Here is a 27240-nt window from a genome sequence, read left to right as displayed (position 1 = left end):
CGAAAATTAAGTATTTACGGGTGGCAGCAGGGAAAGCCGAGTCTCGGGAGGAAAAGAAACGACATGAAAAATGTATCCTAAAACGGCGATAATGTAAATATGAGCGTGCATGATGTTTTCTTCTTGCAGATGAGTAATTCGTATTGAGGGACATCCAGTCAACTGAATTTTGAGTGACCTTTTCTGGCACGAGACAACTTGGGAGCACGTACATTCGTGCCGATCGATTTTGTGGAAGAGTTTACCTCTGAAGAAGCTCTAGATATTTTATAAGAGTCATAATACAAACAACGTAAGCTATATACACAATTTGCTGAAATATAATGTTGCCAGTTAACCAGAATAAGTTAAGATTCTTGGTTGCAGTTTGATATTTTAGGTAAAATTAAATTTGGGAAGTAAACAAAATAAATGTATTAGAATTCACTATTTCTATTTGAAACAGGAGAATCTTACTTTAACATCTAGATATTCTCGGTTTTTTTAAACAAATTCATATTATTTCTCCATAAATTTAAAACCACAGGAGTAAATTTAATAATTGCGCTACAAAATTGTACTAAATGAGCCAACAGAAGAAATTCATATGATCATTAATTCGAACTTTTTTTGATACACAAAAACAGTGACATTTAAGCACAAAATTTGTGAATCTACCTAAACTGCCATGTTTTCTTTTTCTTTTTATTTCTGAATTTCAAACTTTTGTTTAGATCACTCACGATTTTTTATCCAAATCTATTTCTCAATTTATATTAAATACTTTTAACACTTAACCTAAAAAAATAATTGTTTCTTCTTTTTAATTACAAAAAATATATATATACTCAATGTATAATAACAGATAAAGAGTGAAAAATGAATTGAATGTAACAACTCAGTCATTAATTTATATTTTTATTTAAAAAAACCATTTTAGCTAATATGTTATTTCATAATAAAATAAAAAAAAAACTGCTTTAACAAAATCTGATTCAAATGCTTTATTCAGTTAATAGTAGCTGAATTCTTTAACTAAAATTATCAGACTGCCTGGATTCATAAGGGATGGTCCCAATTTTCGATTCTTACTTATGGGTCAAAAAAGATCCCTAAATTTTGAATTGAATGCAAGGAATTGTACACATTTCCACTTTTCAATAAATAGGTAATAAAGAAATTAGTTAAACTAAATTATAAATAATCCTTCAGAGAAATGGCAAATGGTCAGGCAATGAGCTACGACATTTGGTACATAGTTACTTCTTACGTAGTACAAGATCAAAAAGAAAAATTTATCCAAAGTCTTGATTAGGTTTTTAATTAAAAATTAATCAAAATAATAATATTTTTTCTTCAGTAACTTCTTTGCATATTATTGAACAAAAAACATTTTTAGATAGCTTAAAAATTCAAAAGATAACTTTATGATTATCCCAATTTTTTCTCTACTTTTAATAAATTTAAAAAAATCATTTTTAGAAAAATTTACAATACTTTTAAATTGTCTTAGTTATTAGATTTATACTGACGGAATGATATATATATATCTTTTTTGTGCCGATGTTACCAATGCTGTATAAATAAGAACAAATTTTAAGAATAAAATAAAAACAGATGAATCAAGTCTAAAATATTATCATGTTTAAATGATATATATCGCATATGATGTTTCGAATATCCTTTGAATTTTTTTAAAGATAATTAATTTTTTTTCATTGTTTCTGTTTTTTAAATTATTTTTACTTTTGCCTAAATCATCCACATAAAAGTTCAGAAAATCTGGTCACTTGAGTTCAAATTAATAAAAATATTAAAAATAAATAAATAAATAAAAGAACTGAAATCTATTTTTCACAATAACATGAAATGAACAAAACAATTAATGGCAAAATAATGCTAAAAGTGACTTATCAATAATTTTCTTTCCTCAGCAGAAATGCATTGAAGAAAAATATTTGTTGTTTAAAACTTTAAGAGTTTTATTTATCTACAAACCAAATGGTTCTCCCATCGTTAGGGAAGTTCACTTGAATCTAATTTATTCCTATGGTTATCACCGGATAAAACCATTTAAAACGAATCCCCGCAATTCACTCGCAGTGGAAAACAAAGAACCACTTTAATTTACAGCCTTGAACGCGAACGTTAGCACGGAAAAAATTCGAGCGATAGATGCGACTCAGACAATACTCACGGCGGCCATTTTAACCCGGCAATAATTTTAAATGACAAAGTGGCAACAGGCTGTTAAATAAAGGATCGCGAGTCAGAACAAATGTTTATTTAGCCCTAATGTTATAAAGTGTTATTACAGTCTGTGTAATAAATTTTGAAAGGGTTTGATGGCAGAACAAAGAAATAAAACTGCTAAACGAGAAGTTATTTCTCATGCAAATGAAGCATATTTTTATTTCATGTAGAACTACACAGCCATTTAAAGTACACTGAAGGCTCATCTTTTAGCGTGCAGCAAAAATTTTGAAACAACCCGTGCTAAGAGCGATAAAAATGAATATTCTCACAGCAATAAAAAAAAAAAATCTTTAAAATATATAAAATTTATTTTTATTTTCAGAGAAAACTAATTTTTGAAATTCGAAGACGTATGTGTTAGCTTATTTTATATTTTAGTCTGAATAGTTGATCTATAGTTATGTATGCACAGTTATAATTTGAGAGGTTTTGTCAATGGTGCGGAAAAAAAAATCTATTTAACATTTAACTTAAGAGATGTTTATTCGCAATAAACGCATTATAATCGTCTGAAATTATATTTATTCCATTTAAAGAAAAAAAAGAAAAATTGTCATCAATTAATCTTTATCAACGCGTATTTCGATACAGGAAATCATTTCATAAAATATATTCATTTGTTAAATCTTATTAAAAATTTTGTTTTTCATAAAAAATAGAAAAATAAAATAAAAATTTTTAAGAACACAATTTTATATGAGTTCTAAATTAAAGCACAATTTTTTTAATTAAAAAAAAATGCTGTAAAAGCACGAGGAACTCATGAAAATGCTTCAAACAAAATAAAGTTTAACCAACTTAATTATATATTTTAGCTTTTAATGAATGCTTAAGATTTTTTTTCTATTAATATTCGCTGAAATTGAATTTCTTTATGCATTTATTATATTCAGCTTTTTATAGTTTTGTTCTTCAAAAAATTTTACCTTTTTTTATAATTTTTGTAATTTACCAATAAAAACTTATTTCGTTTAAAAACCTTTCGTTTTTATTGCTAAATATTTTTATTGACTTAAATATATTTCATAGTTCATAATTGCCATATCACGTAATATAAATATCGTTTTTTCTAGAATTCTCTACCTGCTCGAGGCATTTAAGTATATGAAATTTTATTTAAAATCAATTAATCAAATGATGACGAAATTCTGAAAACATTACAATATTGTACTGTCATTAGAACACACAATGGCTCAAAATTCAAGTTTCTTGTACAAAAAGAATCGAGTGAAAAACTTGTTACAACATTCCATTTTCACAAACACAAAATAAGTCACTTAAATAAAATCATGTAAAAATGGAAACGCATTACATTGCGCACATCGTATTACAACGCACATTGCTCCATAAACTGTATATATATTTATATATATTATATAAATATATTTTTATACATTATATATAAATACATATATAAACACATATAATTTATTATAATTAATTTCTCACAAGAGAAGCTTTTTTAATTGTGTGTCGTGAAAACTTTCACAACTCTTTTTTTTTTATATTCCATTGATCAATACTTGTTGCCACAAAATAATTTTCAAAAAAATGGATTCCCCGAGGCATTTTTTTTTCGTGGTAATTCAGTAAACTGAGCTTCTTTTGTGATTTTTTAATTAAGCGCTGCAATTTGTTATCTACTTTCAACAATAAAGTTGCAGAACAATTTTTTTGGATAAAAATGAAGTCAGGTGTCAAAGAAAGAGACCTCGTAAAAAAAAAAAAAATGTTTAACCCTGATTAAGATGAATTTCGCCCTAATACGGCAAAACAAAGACAGAAATAAAATTGCCTAAATATTCATTACAGAGCACTGGTAAGATTTCAGCACATAGTAATTAGTAATTTAGATCCCAAAATTTAAACATATGAATAAATAAAGGACAAACGATATTTTAAAGTATTTTATTAAAATAGTACCACAATAAATTGCTTATCTTCGTTGTAATAATAATTTTTTTCTTTCTTTTTTGAGAAGTTTGTAGGTATATGCAGAAAAATATGTAGAAATTTTAATTTTATTTCGAAGAAAAAATTGTATGTCGATTGACATGACTTTCGATTTTGGATTACTAATTAAATTATTGTGAAATAAACTGCATTCCAAATTAATGATGTCATTTGAGAATATCGGAGTAACTTGTTTGAAACAATCAGCAGTTGTCACTTCATTTCCTCCCCTCCCGTCCAATTTATATTTTCAAAATTGCAGAGAAATAAAAAATGTGTACTTGGGAAAAAAATAAGGCCGACTGAAAATATCCTGTGATATTCGTTTTAATAATTTTTAAAAAATAAAGCCAAGTTTTTTATTGCTTTATTTTTAGTGTAATCTATTTATATAGAATTTTTAATTTTTCTTTTATCAATAGGGAAATAAATTTGAATAAAAAAAAAAAAGAAGATCTATGCTGAAACCAGAATCAGATAGTAGTAATAATAATAATAATAAAATAACCTGCCTGTATAGATTTTTAGATTTGGTTGGAATATTTTTTAGACTTTAGGTTTAAAAAAAAAACAAAAAACCCTAGCTTTATTCAATTCTTTGCGAGGGTCAGAGACTTTTGTAATGGTCCCCAGGCCGCATGTGTTGCCTGTCTGACCATCTGTACGCCACTGTACAGAATCAGGAATAAAGTTTCCGACCTCGGGTCCTTTAGATGCGGTATTCAGTCGGTCCGGTCTGGTAAAGGTGGTACAGTTTGGAACACACACACATACACAGATGACTTTTAAAAATATCCCATACACTAAGTTTCGAATTCATAAGTTTGTAAAATATGCAAGTCAAAGACTTAAAATAATGCTTTTATTTTAATTTTTTTTTTTTTTTTTTGAGACCGTCTGGAACATTTTCAGAAAAAAGATTTTGGTGCCAGGCCTCCATCTGAAGTGCCAAATTTAAACAAGGAATGAAAATTGACACATAGTGCACCCCATTTATAGAAAGGAACCACTTCTTTGTTATCTTTACACAAGTGTGGTGTGTTCGATGCTCCCCACATCTGCTTTGTTTATCGACAACAACGAAGGTAAAGTGGGTTGATAAACCAAACCACATGGTCTTCTTCAAACAAAGGGGGCACTTAAATAAACTTGCTTCGACATTCTGCCAGCAGAAAGATTGACAGGACGTCCAAGACAGATCCCAATCTTTTAAACAAAATAGGCAGTAATATGGATCTTAATTAATTTTATCAAATGCAAAATAGTAGGAAAATATGCTTAGAAAAATAAAAAGATGACAATATTATTTTCTTTAAAAGTCTTGGATAAAAACAAAACAAGATCGTCAACTATTTATACCATAGAAGACTGTTTCTATTTATTTTTGGAGAAGTCAGCAATTTGATTGTTTGCATTTTCTCTGTTCTGGATTTGTTCCTGTGTGCATGTATTATGGAAGAAAAAAAAAACAACATTAGTCAATTTTTTTTAATATTTATAATTAATGCTTAAAAAGGTCTTTAACATGTACAAGATAGCATCTCATTATTTGAATGATAGTTTGACGACTGCCGTATCACTATCCACTATGTAATCTGGTCGGCAAGAATTTAATATTTCGTTTCTAATTCGAAAGCACTACTTCTACTTGTTCTGTTAATTTTTCCTGTTCTGTTCTTTTTTGTATAAAATAATTCTACCCTTGTTCTTGTTAAAATTCCGTAGCGAAACTTGAAGCTCTGAACATTTTAAGCGAAAGAATCAATAGTGAATATTTATGAAATATAGTGAGCTAAAAAAAAAAAAAAAAAAAAAAAAAATGTCCTTTACTTAAAAACGATTTTTGCCTTGACAACAAACATTCAGTCGTACAATATTATTAAAGATATTATTTTTAAGTTTATCTACAAATTAAAATATAGTGCCCTGATAAGAATACTTCGAAAATAAAATTTTAATCTGGGTTTAGCAATTTTCTGAAAAATATTCGATTTATGTTTTATTTAGGAAACCGCTTAGCATAACTGTTAGTGTGACATTTAAATTGTTCTACAACAGTTGGTAGAGAATTTGAAAGAAAATAGATTTCATGATGCGGTATTTATAATAATAAAAGATTGAAAAGTAGATAATAATTGGACAAATTTCTAATTTTTTGATTATTTATAAAAATATGCTATTAAAATATGACTTCAACAAATTTATTTATTTAATAACTCCAATAACTGGTTAGAAACAGCATTTTTATACTTTCAATAATATTACACACTTTACATTTAAAACAAATCACAAATGCATATAATTCTCTGACAGCCAAACCTATTATGTTTTTATTAATTCTACATTAATAATGAACTGCCATTACACATCGGCAATTAGTAAAATTATAAGATGCAAAAAATTCGAATTAAATAATAATTCAGAAGAAACTGGATGACCAAAAAAAATCAAATCTGTACGAATATTGTTTATAAGATTACAAAAAGAAGAGGTTCTTTTCGTATATCAAACATTTCAAATAAGAATGAACCGCAAAAATCCTTCTTATTGCATTTCTATATTATTCAACAGTTTCACACCAGTTTTTTTAGATATCAAGTACATCTAGCCACAAAAGCAAATTTACCGACAAAAATGTCTCTGCTGCTCCAAAGTGACGAAACACAATGACGCTTTTTATTAGTATTATAAAATACATTTTTAAAGCAGCAAGCCAGCACCTGACAGAAAAGAATGAACAAACAAAAAACGACTAACGCAAACGATAAATAAAAGTATAACTCCTCTAAACAGGACTACAGCAAAATCGCGTGATGACATTCTCTGTTGATTGATTGGATGGAAGGCCCGATATATTGGAGGGGGAGGGGGGAGAATAGCGGGCCGCGAGAGGTATGGTCCTGGAGCAATGAAAACGACAAGGAGGATAGGGAGGACGTAGAACATGTCATAGCTGAAATTTCTTGAGGAAAATTTCGTCAGTGAGCGATGAGTTAACTTTTATCACCTGCGAAAAGTGTCATAATCCCCCTGCCACCCCTCCCCTACGTCTTAAAGTGAGAGAGATCTCGAAGTTGTCAGTGACGTCGCACCAAGTGGGCTGAGATGGAGAAGGCTGCTGCTGTAAGAATACGAAATTAAAAAGCGGTGATGGGAAGGACGAAATTAACATACAAGAAACAAAGTAGAGATTCTGAATGACATATCGATATTTTTTTTTTTTTTTTGCAAGCTTGTAACTTAATTAATCAGCAACCTTTTTGTGAATTTGCGTGTTTACAAAATGGAATGATGGCATCTCGTTTAAAATCTTAAGATCGTATATCTGTAATTTCTCAACTCGCATATCAAATTCATTAAAATAAAGAACAAAAGTCATTTTTTTAAAATGTTGATATCAAAGCTTAGATGAAATCACATTAATTGTGATTTTATAAAAAAAATTAATGGAACTGACTTATGTGGAAGATTTAAATTTATTCTAATAATAAAGATGAATGTGTATCTACATGTGTGGGGGTTGGAGCTCTACAAACTAGATCATTTGACCTAAAACTACAAAATTTGGCATAGATATAATTTGGTAAGTAAAAATATGCAACTCTGTACGATTTTTTGAAATTTTAATTAATTAAAAATTAAGAGAATATTAATGTTTTTCCACGATATTATTTCAAATTTTCCACAAATTAATTTTTTGGCCATTTCAAACTAATTTTTACACCATTAAAAATTTTTTAAATGTATTTTTAATTATTATAATTTACATTTATGGTATTTACGCCACTTTTTAAAAAGAAATATCATGCAGGAGCAGAAAAATAATGTCTTACCCCGGGTGCTACTGATATTCGTTACGACGACGCCCTCTCCCTAATATTGCCCGAGTGAGCAAATGATATGCATACTAAATGCACAACTTAAATACACTTATAAAGGGCCTCATATTTCAAATAGTTTAAGACCCATCAAGTCTAAATTCCGTACTGGAATGCAGCAGTGCTTAAATGATATTCGCTGCATAGATTTCAAATATTTTTACTTTATCGTATGCGTAGTCTAGAGAGAGCATTCTAATCATCAAAAAATTCGAACATGAGATTTTGACGAATTTCGACGCTTTAGAAATTCCTAAGTTCGAAAAACACATTTCGGGGAAATGTCTGTCTGTCTGTTTGTGACAAATATAACTCAAAAATGCTTTGAACTACACAGTTGAAATTCAGTATACGGTATTTACACAAAATTTGCAGATTTCTATCAATTTTGAGTAAAATCTGATCAGAGGAAGTCCCTTTGTTCAAATGTAAGTTAACACGATAATTACAAAACAAAGGTACACATATTTAACATCTATAGTATAGAAATTCATCAAATTTTGAGTCAAATACACAAAGGAATCGACCATCTGTTGTTCTGTATGTTCAGAAACATTAAAAAGCCATAAATCAAATATACAATGACTTAAGTATATTAGATTTTCTATGGGATTTTGTCACAACAAATGCAGTTTTATGTGAAATTTTGGCTTCAATTGGTTGAGAAAAACGTGTCAAAAACACAAATTTGGTTTTGGGGTGCTATTAAGCGCATGTAAAGAATTAAAAGATAAAAATACCGCCAAGAATGGCACGAAAAATTCAATTAAAAAGCTAAATTCATGTGAAAAATTAATATTTTTTGACTATTGTACGCCAATACCATGTAAGGCGTTATCAGGGATGACACCTTTAGGAGCGAATATGCGAGAAAGTTTTAGGGAGACTACTCGGCTAGTTTTACATCAGAATAAATCACAAACATCATTTATTGTTCAGAGTTATAATGAAGATTATTGTCGTAACGGGAGTAGCATTGTTTTCCATCTCTCTTCACATATGACTTTACAAATATGAAATAAACATAATAATATTTTGTATTCCTCAGCACCCCCTTCCTTCTTCTAACAGTGGCCACAGGATGTCTATCCCTCCCCTTCAATTTCCTTCTACCAATTTGTAATGCCACTCATAATGCACATGAACATTCTAATTTTTCTGTAAGTCGCAACCTCACAAAAGTTGTTGGCATTCAAAACATGTTTTTCAAACGAACTTCTGCACGCATGCTATTTACCTAATTTTGCCTGATTATCATAAAATGATTCAAAATGGAAAAGAGAAAGAATTATTAAACTTAAAAGTATAACATAATTTTTCAGAAATACATGACGTCGTGTTGCCATTTGAATATTTTCAAATTCAGAGAGGAATATAATTTTATGAAAGTAATTTATAATGTTCAAATAGTCTCTTGTCTGTTTTTCGAAACATTAATATTAACCATTATAAATCATGGCAATCATATCGTAAGGACAAAGTAGTTATCAAACATTAATAGTAATTGTCAAAAATATGGTAAATTTTTAAAAAATAATATTTTTTGTTTATTAGTTAAGAAAACAATTGAAATAAGTGAACACAAAATAAATTATTATTCAATCATAGATTATCCTTCGAAGCGCTCATTTTGTTGATTTTTCTCGAAAAAATTGGAAAAATTTATTATCAAATAATGTCAGTATTGAATCAATAACACTGTAGCACGTTATAATCAAAATTGATTTCCAGAAGAACAATATACAACTTGATAATAAAATAAGTGCATTTTATGTAAATCATACTTGTAAGATTTTGATAATAAAGATATTTTAATGGAATCTCTCCGAATGTCACGATGAAGTCACATAGCAAATATAATTACACATGCTATCTAATGTTAACTACGCATTGTCTTATTTTGCACTGTAACTTATGCCCTGCTTTTTCCTCCCACCACATGCGCATTGAATACGATAATTAAAATGGCATCTCTATTTTGATATTTTTTATACTATATTTATATAACGTTAGTCGTCTTTGGCGGGAATATTGGCTGCGTTTAATTTAAACCAAACTTCTTACGCATAGCTTGATACCCATGATCCCTTTAAGAAACTATTTTTAAGCATCCTGTTGTGATTGACTTTAAAACTGTGTTATTTTAAAAGTCTTCCTCATCTTCTGTTCAATGCTTTGATGAATTTTTCTAAACCAATGATGGCGTGAATATAGAGGAGGGGGTGTCTTGGGAAGCGCCTAGACTCAAGGTCTTTGATCTTCCACTTGGATCAGTGACATGATATATGACTTGAGCCTACGTTAATTATGGTACAATTGTTAAATTATGGTAAAAGTTTTATACTTATTTTGAATTTCATCATTACATTGTGATAGTATAAATAAAGTAAAGAGAGAAGAAGTAGAAAAATAATTATTTAAACTTATTTATTCTAATGATAATCTTAATTGTTTCCATCGGCCATTCAGTCTTTCTTCACTGTTAGTCATATTGCCGTGTCCAAGGGGGTACAGGGATCAGATATTGATTACCTAATAAAAAGGATGCATAGCCTTCTGCTTCTGTTACTATGTGAGACGTAAACTGATATTTCTCATACCGAAATAATAATGCTTACATTCACTTTTTGATAGAATTTGTTGCCAATTTTAGATGAAATTTCTAAATTGTGTTTAATTTTAGATACTTTAAGATGTTTTGATTCCTTATATACCATAGCATCCTATTGATATCACCTGCGATTTTGATCTGGATGAATCTTTTTAAAGTAATAAAACCTATGATGTTACAACGTCTTTAAAAACACAGTAATCTAGGATATTTATCTTCTAATTACCCGTTGTCTTTTGCAGAACTGTAACTTTATTACGTTATCCCTCAATTTAACTATCAAATAACTAACTGAATTTTTCTTTCTTTCTATTTTTTTTATCTTTCAACAATTAAGAAAAATTATGATTAAGACTTGATGAAATAATGAAAACAAGTTGAATTTCTTTGTTACAATAAAAATATAGTTAAAAATTGTAAAAAAAAAAAAAAAAATTCTTTTTTGAAAATTGTTAAAATGTAGATTGTAGTAAGATATAGATTGCTTGTTAACAAAAAATGGCATTATTAAAATGAAGGTAATTTTAAAGTAAAGGTAATTTTTAAAAAATTAGCGATATTAATACATAATATAATTTAACATAATGTTATAGATATCATATTAGTATATATATATATATATATATATATATATATATATATATATAAGCATTATTTTATATGAAGCAGAATGTAGGTGTGACAAGCAGTAAAGAGACTTTGCATTTTTAAGTTCGTTTTATTCTCTTTCGGGAGGCAGGCATGATTATTTACAAAAAGGCGTGGACAAGGCACGTCCGCCATAGCGCGTTGCAAAAGCAGAAGTCGGGAAGAAAAGCGAAATAAATTATCCTTCGTCTTATTTAACATGAGATATGGATAGGGAAAATATTTTTTTTACAGTGCTAATATATTATTAAGATTCTGATAGGGATTTCTGACGCATGTCAATCACAAGTAAGGGAAACACAGGGATCTTTTAAAAAGAATGTGCTTACTGGACATTTTTCTAGCCCTTCGCGCGGAGCGTGAGAATGTGTCGGCGTTTAGCCGATTCAGGGATTTTATAAAGCTTCTGTTGAATTAATTAAGAAGAAAGAGAAAGTGGAATTGGATCAAGAAATAAGAGAATGAACTTACTATGGGTAAAATTAAAATAAAACTTTGTAAATTAATTAGAAATGAAATCAGAGTTTAAAATATCATTATATATAATATTAAGATAATGTTAATTATCATTTGCATTATTTTAATTATTTATTTTTAGAACTTAAAGAAGTAAAACGACAAAACTTTTAATAATTTTTCTTAATTAAAATTTTATTTAAAATTTCAAAAACAGAAAAAAAAAATGCTCCAATGTGCACATTTCTGACTCCAAAATTTATTTGCATTAGATTCAGCAGCTTTGTGTCAAATAGTCTGGTCTGCAGTATGTCAACAGACTGACATATTTTCCTTTTTTATTAACAGAGATTTTTGTCGGTCATAAAGTTTATCACAATACACAGTATTACGAAAGAAAACAATTCGATAAAATGTATCCTCGGTGCACAGCTTTTCCTACAAAAATATTGGCTTCAAAAAACTTTTTAACACGCCAATCCCTTATCTCTTTATCGTTCTGTCTTATATTTTATTTTCTGCACAGACAGTGTTAGCACTAACCTGAGTTGATGCAGCGGAAAGCAGTCGACGCGAAAGGGTATCATGCTACAGACGGGAGGGCAGAGCGGCCGACCCTGGGGCACTAATGGAACGTTTTCCAGCGCGAGGAGAGAAATCTGTGGTCGTGTCTGCTTGAACTTTCCTAACTCTAACCGACACTGACAGATGGGGGCACCCGGATTATTATCTTGCGTCGGCGCATCATAATCAGCGGTGTTGAGGAATTTTCGAACGCTGTCATTTAGAACCTAAGGCGTTCGTTCGAACTCAGCTCCCCCCCCCCCTTTCGACCGTGGTATGCCTCGTAATCTTACTAAACGGACGGACATGACTTGGAGTATAAACTAAAAAACTAAAATGATGGAATATCGGTTTCAACAGGCTGTCATACTTTTCGGATTATATATATATATATATATATATATATATATATATATATATATATATATATATATATATATATATATATATATATATATATATATATATAAATCTCGATATTTATCTAAAACATCGTATTGAAAAAAATAAATATATGCAGCAAGGTGGTTGTTACGTTATTTACAGAAATGATGTTTAATGAAACGCTAAATGAAAACTAGATTGAAGAAATTAAATTGAATAAAAGAAAGCATGTGTAATAAATCGATACATTTATTTTTGATGGTGGTAAGATATCTTTGTGTAATTGAATATTTATCAAATTTAAATACTCACATTCCTACTCAATGGATATATCGCCTATCAAGAATATTCATCGAGATATTATTAATATGATAATGATTATAAGAGTGCATACATCTGTAAACTACAAAATGCACGATGAAAGTGACATTCAAAATACTCTACAGATAGACCCATTATGTCAAGAACTAAAAAAATAAGTATAAGTCAGGTATTTACATTTTAGATAATATTCATTAATTAAGAAAGGGGTTTTCAAATTTTAATAAGATTATTTAATTTAAACCCAATCGAACTTTTTTAATGCTTTCCTTAACGAAATTTTTTTTAATATTTTCCTTCTAGAACTTTAGAGCATATTATCACAAAATAAATAAATAATCATTTATAAAAGAAGCTAAAACAAGTAAAGATTGCCCCAACCATTATTTCCCTTTTCAATTTTATTAGAAAATAATTTGATTTGTTTTAAAAAGTTTAAATAAAAACTAAATTTTCCATAAAAAAATTAAAGCACATTTTATAACAATGGTTTTATTGTTTGGTTTATTATGTCTTTACTCTTACATACTGCGATTTAGTTAATATATTTTTATTCACACGAATAAGTTCAGTTTAGTTTAGTTATATTTATGTCCTGTTTTAAGGCAATACTAGGGCTATTTTGAGACGGACCTCGTAAATTTGAACCACGATCAGATAACGAGGACTACACCTGAGCTGACATCCCCTCCCCAAACTTCTACACCACATCAGTGCGAGGACGCTTGACCAAGACGGTTTTAATCGAATAAAATTTTGAAAATAATAATATAATGTTATATATAAAGCAGTTTTGTAAATAATAATAGGACAACACCTGAGTTGTCACCCCCTCTCCGAACTTTTAAACCACACCAGCGGGGGGACTTTTGGCCCAAACGGATTTACACGAATAAAATTTTGCAAATAGTAATGTGATATTATGTATAAAGCAATCCGTATTAAAAGAAAATTTATTTCTCCATAAATATCACGTTTAAAAATCCATGAAATATATATAAAATATATTAATATACCACAAAGAAATATCCGAAATAAACTATGAAGAAATTGCCAAGTCTAAATAATATATCTACCTACTTATAAAACAGTTTTTAGGTAAGAATTTCAGTAAAAACATTCTATTTTAAGAAGAATACTATTTGGAAATATAGAAGCGATGAATTTTCGAGTTTTTCCGAGACACTGGCAGCAAAAATACTTTTTATCTAACTCCAGAACTACTAGACAGAATAATTGTGTGAAGAATGTGGCTTTCATCTTTTTTTATTTCATTCTTAATATACTTTAATGCTCAGAAAATCTTTCGGGAACAAACAATAATATTTACAACAAGCTGCTATTTTCTCTCAAATGCACGAGCAGTGCTACTAAGTGAAAATGGTAGACAAATAAAAAGTAACAGCACACTTTCAAAAAAAAAAAAAAAAAAAAAAGTAAATTCTGAAGCTAAGCTTCGAGCTGAGGCAAACTAAAAAGTTTAGATATAGGGAAAGTATTCATGAAACTTGTTATTTTACAGTTTTTGAGAGAAATCTGGAACAAAAACACTTCCAAAACTATTTCCAAGAAATAAAAACATCGAAAATAAAAACGCTGAAAATAACTCATCGGAAAAAAAAAAGCTAGGAGACGAAAATCCTCAACCATGCTCGCACGATTGCTTTTAAAAATACTCTCTTAGCTTTTTTTTTTTTTTTTTCCTTGGCTTTATTCGAGACATAGTCTGCGAAAACAATTTACATATCACTGGCCAAAAACATTCAAGATAAAATAATTTTTTTTTTCAGAATATAAAGGTGAAAAGCAGAGGTTATTCCATGCAGTTTAGATATTTTAAAATGCATAAAATGCAGGTTTCGATATACATTCAGAGGAAGATTAGATTTCATGTACATATACGTAAAGAAATAACATTTCAGTTCTGATATATATTATTACGTTTATTTGTATATTATTTCAACTTCGGATTCAAAACGAAATTCAATGTGGCGTTATATAAGGCAAGATTATGCATATAATTTTAGAATAATTTAGAGAAATATTCGATTTTTAATGCTAATAATTTGAATGCCTAATTCCCGTCGTGTCAGATAGTGTTGTACAAAATAATTTGTTTTCTGACAGTCAAAAAGATTTTTTTTTTTTTTGCGCTATATTTTATGTGCAGAAAATTCATGCGTAATAAATAAATGATAAAAATATAACGATAATTGATAAAACATTAGATTAGTTAAAAGCTTATAAAAGAATGATTATGAATATAATTTTCGAAATATTTTTTAAAAATATTCAATTTTTTATGCTAACAATTTAAATGCTTAGTTCTCGTCGTGTCAAATATTGTTGTACAAAATAATTTGTTTTCTGATAGTCAAAAAGATTTTTTTTTTTTGCGCTATATTTTATGTGCAGAAAATTTATGTGTAATAAATAAATGATAAAAATATAACGATAATTGATAAAATATTAGATTAGTTAAAAGCTTACAAAAGAATGATTATGAATATAATTTTCGAAATATTTTTTAAAAATATTCAATTTTTTATGCTAACAATTTAAATGCTTAGTTCTCGTCGTGTCAAATATTGTTGTACAAAATAAATATTTTTTCTGACAGTCGAAAAGATTTATTTTGTTGCGCTATATTTTATGTGCAGAAAATTCATGTGTAATAAATAAATGATAAAAATATCACGATAATTGAAAAAATATTAGATTAGTTAAAAGTTTATAAAAGAATTATTATGAATATAATTTTCGAAATAATTTTAAAAAATATTCAATTTTTAATGCTAGCAATTTAAATGCTTAGTTCTCGTCCTGTCAGATATTGTTGTACAAAATAAATTTTTTTCTGACAGTTCAAAAAGATTTATTTTGTTGCGCTATATTTTATGTGCAGAAAATTCATGTGTAATAAATAAATCATACAAATATAGCGATAATTGATAATAAGACAAAATAAGAATAAAAGAATAATAAAAGAAAGAATAAAAGAAAGAATAAAAGAATAATATAAGAAAATAAGAATAAGAATAAAAGACAAAACTTTTGTAAGTTTGGAGATAAAAAAAAAAAAAAAAAAAAAAAAAAAAACCTGTCGGTTATCAGAAGGCGAAGATAGATTCCGCTTTTCTCCAGATAAAAAGAAAAAAATTGCCCCTTCCACCCTTTCCTATTTTATTAGAAAATAATTTGGTTTATTTTAAAAGGCTAAATAGAAACAAAAACAAATGAGTTCACACTCTCGCTTCCATGATAAAGATAATAACAAAATATACATTGAAAAGATTTAAAGCATGCACAGCTATGCACACGATTTTCGAATTGCATGGTTAATAGATTAAATGCATAGATTTATTGATAATTTTTGCTTACGTTATCAAAACAATAAAACTTTCTGCTCTTTTATTTTAATTTAATTAGTTTTCTTCAAGCTATTAAATTTTAGTCCACATGCGATTATATAATTCAAAGCAAGAAAAGGAAGTGCGCGTATAATTTTTTATTATTATTATTTATTTAATGTAGCAATATAAATCATGTTGAAGTTAGAAGTTGAGAATTTAATTTCAGCTCTATCTTCCAAGTAACTGCAGCTATAAAAAATTTTCAGTATAAAAGTTGTTCGAAGTAATGAAACGTTAGTACATTTCACCTAATACATTTATTTTTATATCTTCAGTCATAAGGAAGTATGGGGAAATGATAATCTCTTTCCTCTTTGTGCTGATCGGTCCATCTACTAATTCTTTTAAGATTTTAACATAACTTAAAATAAAAAGTTACTTAAATTATCGTTTCTACAAGATTTTTCCGAAGTTGTGGCATGAGAGCTATTTCAATTGCTAATCTTCTTATCTGGAATCTGCCAAAAATCTAAAATTTTCAATCTTGTCTGTCTCACACATTTCTGCTGAGGTATACCACTAGTTATGTGTGATCAAAATCAATTTTGTAAATGTATTTTGTACCTATGTCGGCTAGTACAAAAATATCTTGAGAAAATAAACAAAATCCATTTTTTTTCACACTATTTCTTTTAGATGCTTATGACTGATATCTTTGAGATCTTATCCAAAGACAACTTAAAAAAAATATATTTTAAAGTAAAATATATATATATATATATATGCACTTATGCATTTGCGCCATTATTTTTCGTTATTGATTATTTCTAAATATAACTAATTTTGATTTTAAACAACAACAACAAATACACCAAAAAAAAACCAGAATATTCAAGCACATAAAATTTATCAGAAATTTCAATAAACATATTATCAAATACATTCTTTTACAGGGTAAATTTTCTTATGTTTCTTTTTTTTTTTTTTCAAAGTTTTTTCTACAGTTTGATTTCTTACATGAACAAAAAAAAAAAAAAAAGAATTAGTCGAAAGAACAAATTCAGAGCCTTAAAAGAAATTCGGTTGTAAAGCCATAAATATAACTGCATGTTTTGAAAAATATATGTGGCAGCGGACGAGGTGGAATCTAAACATTCTGTCTTTATTTTTTGCGTCCTTGGGAGAAATATATTCATTTATACGGCGCTTTGTAGGCGACATTGAAGTTGGCCAATGACAGCTGTCAGAACAAGTCATATTTCTCTCCCGTTCGACCCGAATTGGTCACGAATTTCGTTATTCTGTAACTCGGCGAAACGAGCTGCGCGTGCACTTCTTTTCTTCCGATTTACTTGCATTTTGTTAGGATGCTACCGTTTCACTTCACTTACAGGATTTCCTTATCGTTTTCATCTTTCCTTTCCTTTTCTTTTTTCTTTCTTTCTTTTTCTTTTCTTTTCTTTTTTTTCTTTTCTCTTCTTTCTTTTTTTGAAGGGAAAAATAGCTAAGTATAAATATTGTGCACTTTTTATGTGAAACTTTGATGATTGTAGTTTTGAAGAATGTCACTAACGTTAAAAGTTGAATAAAATTTAGTTCATGAGATTTTTTTTCTATAACAGACATATCTTGTATTAACCAAAGACTTGTAATATTCTTTCTTTTCTTTTCGTGCGTTCTTTTCTTTCCCCCTTCTTTTTTGAAGGGAGGGGGGGGGGGCTTAGCAAAAATATTGTGATTTTTTTTTATGTGAAGTTTTGACGATCGTAGTTCTGAAGATTGCCATTAACTTTAAGAACAGAATAAAATTTAGTTTATGATATTTTTTTTTTCTATAACAGACATATCTTGTATTAACCAAAGACTCATATTATTCTTTCTTTTTTTTTTTTGAAGAGAGGGAGAACTTAGCATAAATATTGTGCACTTTTTATGTGAAGTTTTGACAATCGTAGTTTTGAAAATTGTCATTAACGTTAAAAATAAAATAAAATTTATTTTCAGAATTTTTTTTTAATAATAGATATCTTGTATTAGCCAAGCAGTTGCATTATTATTGCTTTTATTTTTTTCTTCCTTTTTTGAAGAGGGGGGGGGACTTAGCACAAATATTGTACACTTTTTATGTAAAGTTTTGATGCTCATAGTTTTGAAAATTGTTATTAAACTTAAAAATAAAATAAAATTTAGCTTACGAGATTTTTTTTCTATAATAGAATATCTTGTATTAATCGGAGACTTGTACTATGCTTTCTTTCTTTGAAAGTACGCACCAACAAACGATCTTGATGAATTTGGTTCTAAATTTGATACAGATCAATATAACAAATTTTATTCGTTCAAGATCTTTTCGTTTCGTAGTTATCGTGTTAACTTGTATTCGGACAACAGACAATTCTCTGAATGAATTTCGTTCAAAATTTGATAGAAACCTACAAATTTGAAGTAAAGGTCATAAATGTCAAATTTCATTCGTCTAAATCAAAGTGTTTCTTCAGCTATCATATTCAGAGACAGATGGATATAGTTCCAAAAAATATGTTTTCAAAATCTCGAGTTCCAATTATTTGGCGTTTGTAATACTTTTTCTTTGTATAAGAAAGAAAGAAAAAAAAAAAAAGATACCATGTTTTACTTGAAGTCGCACTAGAGCTGCTGATGTTTCAAACCGATCTGATCAACCGCTTTTCCAACAATTTATGATTAGAATCCCAATTTTCCAAAAATATTTATTAAAGAACATAAACGTTTTTCATGGTTCGCTTGACGAGAAAAGCATCCAGCCATCTTTTCACGGAGTCATAAAATGTAATTGTGAAATATAGATACAATACAATCTTTTATTCCGTTTGTGACCGAAAAAGATGTGAAAAATATCCTCACCGCAATAAAACCATCCCATGCTTTTATTACCCATTTTTGTTTCATACAACAATTGCTCATATCTGCATTCGCTGAAAACGGTAGCTTTATTAACAGATAACCGAATACATATTCAAGACATAACAGAAAACAATTGCAATCATTTCTGAGATGAATACTTCGTTTACGACACACGCTTTGTAGATTTTATATAATCTTTATAACGATAACAATATCCCACTGCATAAAAATGCTTTATCTTTATATAATAAAAGATAATATAGTTCTCAGATAGTTAAAGTTTATGAGTACATCATTGTCAAAAGAAAATAGTCACTTCGTTGTAATTGTGGGAAGTATCAATGAAATTGTGGTGTTGTTCTGATTTAATAATATATACATATAACATCCCAAAGAAAAGAAACATATCCAGAATAGTAAAATTGCAAAATTTCGATATTTAATTTTTCTTTTTAAAACTCACACCATCTTCTGCTTCATGCAAGCAATAAAATTAAAGAGAAATATAAGATATGAAGGACTATATTAGAAACTGGATGACTATATTTGCAGTTTTTAGTACTTTATCCAAATTTTCTTATTCCTCTTTACATGTCAAGAGTACTAAGATAAGGCATAAATAAGTCTGGGTTTATTGTCATTGAGATTGATTCTAACTCATGTTGCATAAAGAGTAATTGGTTGAACTTCAAGCAGCGAAAAAACAAAGAAATCAGTTTCGTTTTAGAGACTTCCTACCTTTCCCAACTAAGACACAGGTGATCATTTTTTTTTAACAAATTATTCATTGGGATCTATCTGAGTACTTGGGAGTTTCCTGGTTTTCCTCCAAGTGTTCAACTTTCGCTTTTTCTAAGTCTTGCTGGAAGACAGACTAATTCCATATTTTTACGGAAGAATTTAAAATTCCATTCATGGGTTATACGGTCAACATTTCAGCAGGCTCAATGACGAATAAAAATGGCTTATTCTACATGAAAACGCATTAAAAAAACACAGTCGAAATGTGCATAAGAACAGTACTTATAATAAACAGCAGCATATACCTACTAAGCAATCATAACAGCACAAGGCACTCAGAGAGAACTCACTCTACTATTCAGCTCAATAACTCTCTCCACTACAGATTAATTTCAGCTGTATCTTTTTTTATAGTTTCTATGACATGACAAGGAAGTTTCTAGATGGATGTCGGATCTTCGCTCGTAACCGAGATATCACCAGAATTCTCGAATATTCTAGATCCTTCATTTATGTCGCCAAGTCCCAAATGTTCACCAGGCTTGACGCCATGGTTAAATGCCCGGCATCCATTTGAGCTATCTGTAAAAGTTTCTTTCTTACCATGAAAGTGCCCGCGTAGGGAAGCAATACTACAAATTAATGACAATACATTAGAACTGAGTTGAACTTCTTTGTGAAGTGATCTAAAATAAGGTTAAAAGTAGATATCAGGATATTCCTAATAGAAGATATCAGGCTTTTCCAAACAGAAGATATGACGAGTTTTTGAATCATTAATTGGCTGGATCGAATAGGATTAAACCCAAACATCGATACCCAAAAAAATGTACCATTAGGCTATTGTGATCTCACTCTGGTATTACTTTTCAGTTTTCCATTCACTTTGCCCCAATTTTACTCCTCTTTCCTATTTTAAGACCCTGTAGTTACAGGGGGAAAAGGCAAAAATGGGCAAAATGGGGCAGGTGGTAACACTCAAAGAGGACAATAAGTCTTATCATTTAATCGAATGTTTTTAAAGAAAGAAAAACTAACTTGTTTCTTCCTCTATATTTCTGTTCCCTTCACCACAATTTCAAAGTTAAAATATATGGACAATAGTAAGGATTTGGATATATTTGTATTATAATCAAAATAGAAAAAAAAATTAATCCTAATGTGAAATTTATAAACAAAGTTCAGAAAATTTCTGCCTTAACAAAATCTGAAAACCATTAACACCTGGATTCCAAGAAATACGTCCGAATTCAGCCCACACGTGCAACAATTCTCCATCCCAAGCTGGGGCCGAAGAAATCGAAGAATAAAGCATCAGATATATTCCCGGTATAAAAATGTAACGTTAACTCTCGCCGAACGGTTTGTATCAAACCTCGCTATATGCCACAGGAAATGAATACCCCGTACCCCATCTTCCGACAAAAGTTGTTGAAGGCCTTCACAGAAAATGAAAAGCGCAGGAATTTGAAAAGAAATTTCTCTCTCGGAAAAGGAATAAGCATCTCCGGAGAGAGAAGATATTATATATATATAGATATATATACCGGAACAGGAAATGTGACCTCTACATATTTGATGGCATTCATAAATATAGCACTTGCCACGGAATTGAGCTAGGATTTCACGTGCAAAAAGGACTTTAAAAGAAAAAAAGGGAGAAAATGTATATGTTTCCATCGAAGAAGCCATAAGAAAAAGCACTCCTTCCCCACCAGAATGTGTTTTTATGTGCATAAGGGTATCTCTTCTTGTGTGCGTTTCTTGAAAGGCGGGGAATGTGAGAAAATAAATGTGCAAAAGGAATGGTCAAAATTTCTTGCATACTGGCTTTATTTTCTTTGGCTTTAAATTCAGGGATGGATTCAGCCACGTAAGAGTTCTGAAGCAGTACAAGTTCTCAGAAATCAGATATTTGTTTATACATTTTTAGTTTAATATTGATGTGAGTAATTTTTACCCAACAAACAAATTAAATTTATTTGCAGGCCACTTTGAAGATGGTACCACACATACAAAAATATTTACATCTAAAAATAATTTTAAACAAAATGTAAAAAATTACAGAGCTCTTGAACGCAATCTAAATACTTTAATGCAAAATTTTTCACTTGTGGAATAATCACCAATCAGAAAAATAATGGATCACAATCTGACAAATGAAAATGAATTTTTGTTTGTTCTTATTTTATGCACCACCGTACCTTTCATCTGATTGCGACAAAACTTTGCCGACTTATTGCTTGCACTTATGCGAAGGCTGTAGGCTTAGTATAATTATTATATCTAACATATAAAAATGAATGTTTCTTCGTATTTTATGCGGTACCGTACCGTATTAAGTAACATAAGACAGTACACCGCCAGTTGTATGTTGAATGCTCACGAGTCGGACAGTCAAGAAACTTATTTGTTTTTGTCGAAGAGGGAAAAAGAAAAAATATTGTCTACCCTAAAGCCGTTGAATAACAAATTTAAAAAAAAAGAATAAGTATTATTTATACTTCACTTTTATATAACATTCAATTTCAATGAATGTATTCATTGTCGACAAGAGCATAAACATCACTCTCTCTATCATTCCTAATTAAACAAAATAGCTATTTCAAAATTTCCAACGATATATACAAAATTATTTCTTCTGCGGCAGAAATGCACCGGGTACAGCTAACGATCTATAAAATTAGAATGAAAGCAGTTAAAAAAAATCCTAAAATTAATATTTTGAAAGTTAAATAATTTTGATTAGTTTTCTTGATTTGAAAAGTTCAAGCACACGACGCTTGTAAATGACCATTGGGGACATAATAGAGAGTTGTCACCTCAAAACTTTCTCGCATACTCTCTAATAAACTTATCAATGCAGAAAACGCCTTAAATGGCACTGGCGTACAATAGTTACGAAATATTTACTTTTGGCGTGAATTTAACATTTTTATCGAATCTACCGCACTATCCTTGGCGAGTTTTTGGTGGTTAAGTTACGAAATATTTACTTTTGGCGTGAATTTAACATTTTTATCGAATCTACCGCACTATCCTTGGCGAGTTTTTGGCGGTTAATCTCTGGCATGCTGTTGATACTATCCGAAAATCTAATTTGTATTTTGGACGTGTTTTTCCCTATCGATTGAAATAAAAATACAGGAAAGAAAAATGAAAGCACGATATTAGATTGCCCAATAATATCGCAAAAATGAAATAAAAATATTTTTCATTATTCAAGTCTCTAAGGCAATTTTCTACATTGCTTAGTTCATAATACGGTTCTATTATAATCTAATACAAATAAATTCATAATTCTTTAAAGTGGAAAGAAACTCAAGTAAGGATCAGCAAAATTTTAGCTGTGAAAATCAGAACTTCATGTATACTTTCATTCATGATTTTACAGAGAGGAAAAGAAACTTTCTTGGCTTTATTTTGATCAGCAGTTTTTCTACAGCGATCGGCAGTTAGGAAATAATTAAGGAAATAAAGCATTATTTAATGATATATAAAAGAAAAATTCAATGAAATGCAAATAACTGGAAACTTTTAAGAAAATTGAGCTATTTTTGAACTCATAAATTATAAAGATTGAAAGTAAAATGGCTTATTAAAAATTCTATAATTTTCCATTACGCTTGATATACGCATTACAGAAGCAATGACTGAAAAAAGTTATTTAATGCATATCCAATCAGAATACTGATCTTAAACAATTTTCATATACGAGTTTTTCAGAATCTATATCGCTGTCAAAAGAAAAAATTTTCTAGAAATATGTATTTCCTTATTTGTCGACTTTTTTTGTTCTCGCTTATATGATGTTATCTAAACAGAAGAATATTATAATCATCAAAAACTTCGATTTCGAGATTTTGACGAATTCACTATATTATGGACTTTCCCGAATTGGAAATGGAAAGGAAAAATATGGAATTAGGTTTGTCTGCCTAGATTTGTAAATTACTCAAAAAACGGTAAGAGACAAATGAAACTTTGTGTGTCGTCCTGATATCCAAATTCTTGATTTGCACAGTAATTTGGACGAAATCTGATAATGGATAGTCAATCTGTCCATCCGTTTACATACGCCTGAGCACGATAGAAACGCAAGGATCTAAGTGGATAAATTGTTTTATTGTCTTATCATCAAATTTGCAGATCTGGTTCAAATATTTTTTTAGATCAAATTTCTTACCTAATTGACTATTGGAACTATTGACTATCTATCTATTTATCACCTGACTATCTATTGGAACTATTGACTACCTATTGACTATCTATCTATTTATCACCTGACTATCTATTGGAACTATTGACTATCTATCTATTTATCCCCTGACTATCTATTGGAACTATTGACTACCTATTGACTATCTATCTATTTATAACCTGACTATCTATTGGAACTATTGATTACCTATTGACTATCTATCTATTTATCACCTGACTATCTATTGGAACTATTGACTATCTATTTATCCCCTGACTATCTATTGGAACTATTGACTACCTATTCACTATCTATCTATTTATCACCTGACTATCTATTGGAACTATTGACTACCTATTGACTATCTATCTATTTATCACCTGACTATCTATTGGAACTATTGACTATCTATCTATTTATCCCCTGACTATCTATTGGAACTATTGACTATCTATTCACTATCTATTTATCACCTGACTGTCTATTGGAACTATTGACTACCTATTGACTATCTATCTATTTATCGCCTGATTATCTATTGGTCCATTAATTCACGTTCATTAAAAAGAGGAGATTCAAAAACATAACAAATAAAATTTGAAGCATGATCTTGACCACAAAGTTGTAATTGTACAACCAAATTTTGAATTCAGTCAGATAAAAAAAAAGATGTCCAAAATAGATTTTAAGAAGCTTAACTTGAAATCCGTCATATTCTTCAAATGTACAAAACAATGTAAAGAAGAACACTTCCATTGGTTTGTATTTATAATAGAATCTTTCTATATTGAACAAAAATCTTTCTATACTGATTCTTGGGGAAGACATGAATTGATATTTAGAAATTTCGAAATGTAGAAACTCGTATCAAAATTCTACATATCAAATCTCTCTCTACATACGTAGCGATTTTCAGTTTATGAAAGTTCGATATATGAGGGTTCAATTCCAATAGCGAACATCATAAATAAAACATAACTGTAGCATCTACAGAACTCCTTGCACGACTCCAATCTCTTATTATTCTCCATCCAGTCGGTTTACGATGTAACAATGTATCTCGTGAGTGTCATAAATTAAGAAGGGAAACACTATATAGCAGTTCATAATTCTTTCACGGTTACGGTTATGTTTCGACGAAATACAAAAGAAATTTTCATCGGAAGGAAACAGATGCGACGTCTGAGAAATCGTCACGTTTCATCGCGATATTTAATTGCTTCTAGTTTTATTACACGATCATTCTTCTAGCAGCTTCCCATATCATTTTTTTTAATGCGTATAACTGCAGATCTCAAAAAAAAAGGAAGAAATGGGTCCCGAATAATTAAAAAAATCTATTTGATCTTCATTAAAAAAAGTATACAGTTGTTTTTTTTCTTTTCAAGATATTAAAAAATGAAAAAAAAAAAGGAAAGAAAAGAGGATAGTTAATAAACAATATTTTGACAGTCGCATCTGAGTCTTGTTAATTAATTTTTTTTTTCAGATTCCAATTAAGAATAATGTACTTTTTGTGTAAAGTATTTGTTTTGTTTAAGTTATTTCTTTCCCTCCTACACCCCTCTTTCGAAAGCTCTCAGAGAAGTAGATAATAAAAAGTTTTTAACACTGGAAAAGGATTACGTTTTTCTGGAGCCCAGGATTTGGAAACCAGTTAAGTAGCTCATTCTTTAAATGGGTATATATATGAAATAATAAAAATTAAGTGGACTTGGAAAACAAAGAGTTACCTTTTTTTCTGACGGATAATTACCTGCTATTAAGAAGGGTGATAAAAGTTGCTCTCTTTAATAAAAATGCGTCTGAAAGGGAACCTGAGTTGAGATGAGAAAAATATTTATTGTGCAAACAAAACATTACAATGAAATATTATATTCTTTTTTTTTTCCTACGGTTTTTTTTTGCTATAATTATAAACGTAGATAAGTAGAAATGCCACACTGAGAAAGCTAGAAACGCAATAGCATTCAACAAAGTATAGGTAATATTCAACGATGATTTTTTTTTTGTAATTGAAACTGGATATTAAATATAGAGAAATTGCAGAAAATTAAAATTATTGTAGAATTATTGTAGCGTTTATAATGTATATTGTAGCTATTGTAGCGTTTATAATGATTTCCGAAACATATTTTTTTTATAAATTCTTTACCCATAACGTGAAGTGAAAAAACCATGCTAAGAAAACAAAAGTACAATGTTTTTCATGGAGGCAAAATTACAATTGATGGACTATTTTTTATAATTCTGTTGTTGTTTCTAATGGTACTTGTCATAGACAAGCCCACTGACTTTAAGGGGTCATTAGTGGTTTTAAGCCAAGGGTACGTCTCTTGTTTTTTCAGTAGCGCCATCTAGGGCCAAGAATAGAACTTTACTACATACACGTCAAAACCCTTTTTACAGGGGGGGGGAGGAATCATTCATGCATTTCATTCACTCATTTTAATTTAGACCTGAATCAGAGAACGATCACCCCTGATCCAGTACCCCCAGTGGTATTACACTAGTACTATTATTTTGAACCCCAGTGGTATTACCAGTAGTAAATTTAGATAATTTTCATATTGCTAAGAAAGATTTATTACGATTTCCGTAGGGATTTAAAATTATCAACCATGATTAATCCAGTTTAAAGAACAATCTATCACAGAGAAATAACTTGTTATTAACTATAACTAAGAATCTATTACAGAGAACTATTAAATTAACATTCCCTCTCATTCAGATATTTAAAATTATTATTTTTAATTCGATAATTCAATCTTTTAAACATTTCTAACAACACAAATAAGTAATACTAATAAAATACTCTGCACGAGTAACATACAAAACAATTTATTAGAATAAGATTCATCAAGTTTTGTTTTATTATGAACAAAAATTCAATCAATTATTCAATTTCAATTCAATTCAATTTAACGTTACAAGTGCTTATAATAAATTGATAGTATATAGACGAAAATAAAAATTTCTTTACTGAAGTAGAATCATTCATTTAAGAGATAG

General features: G+C 29.2%; 1 protein-coding gene across 5 annotated transcripts in view; it reads right to left on the bottom strand.

Moving 5' to 3' along the window:
• The window catches only part of LOC129965492 (plexin-B-like), a 734796-nt gene that overhangs the window by 206106 nt on the left and 501450 nt on the right, over nucleotides 1–27240 (bottom strand). The window contains exon 1 of one of the 5 annotated variants that reach the window (XM_056079427.1): nucleotides 12325–12359. The exons of the other annotated variants lie outside the window; for them this stretch is intronic. The gene's annotated coding sequence lies outside the window, so the exon portion shown is untranslated. Of the gene's footprint in view, nucleotides 1–12324; nucleotides 12360–27240 lie in introns of those variants that run through there. 5 annotated transcript variants of the gene reach the window in all.

Source organism: Argiope bruennichi, chromosome 4 (genome assembly GCF_947563725.1).
Source record: "Argiope bruennichi chromosome 4, qqArgBrue1.1, whole genome shotgun sequence".
NCBI lineage: Eukaryota > Metazoa > Arthropoda > Arachnida > Araneae > Araneidae > Argiope > Argiope bruennichi.
This window is presented reverse-complemented; position numbering and strand designations above follow the sequence as displayed.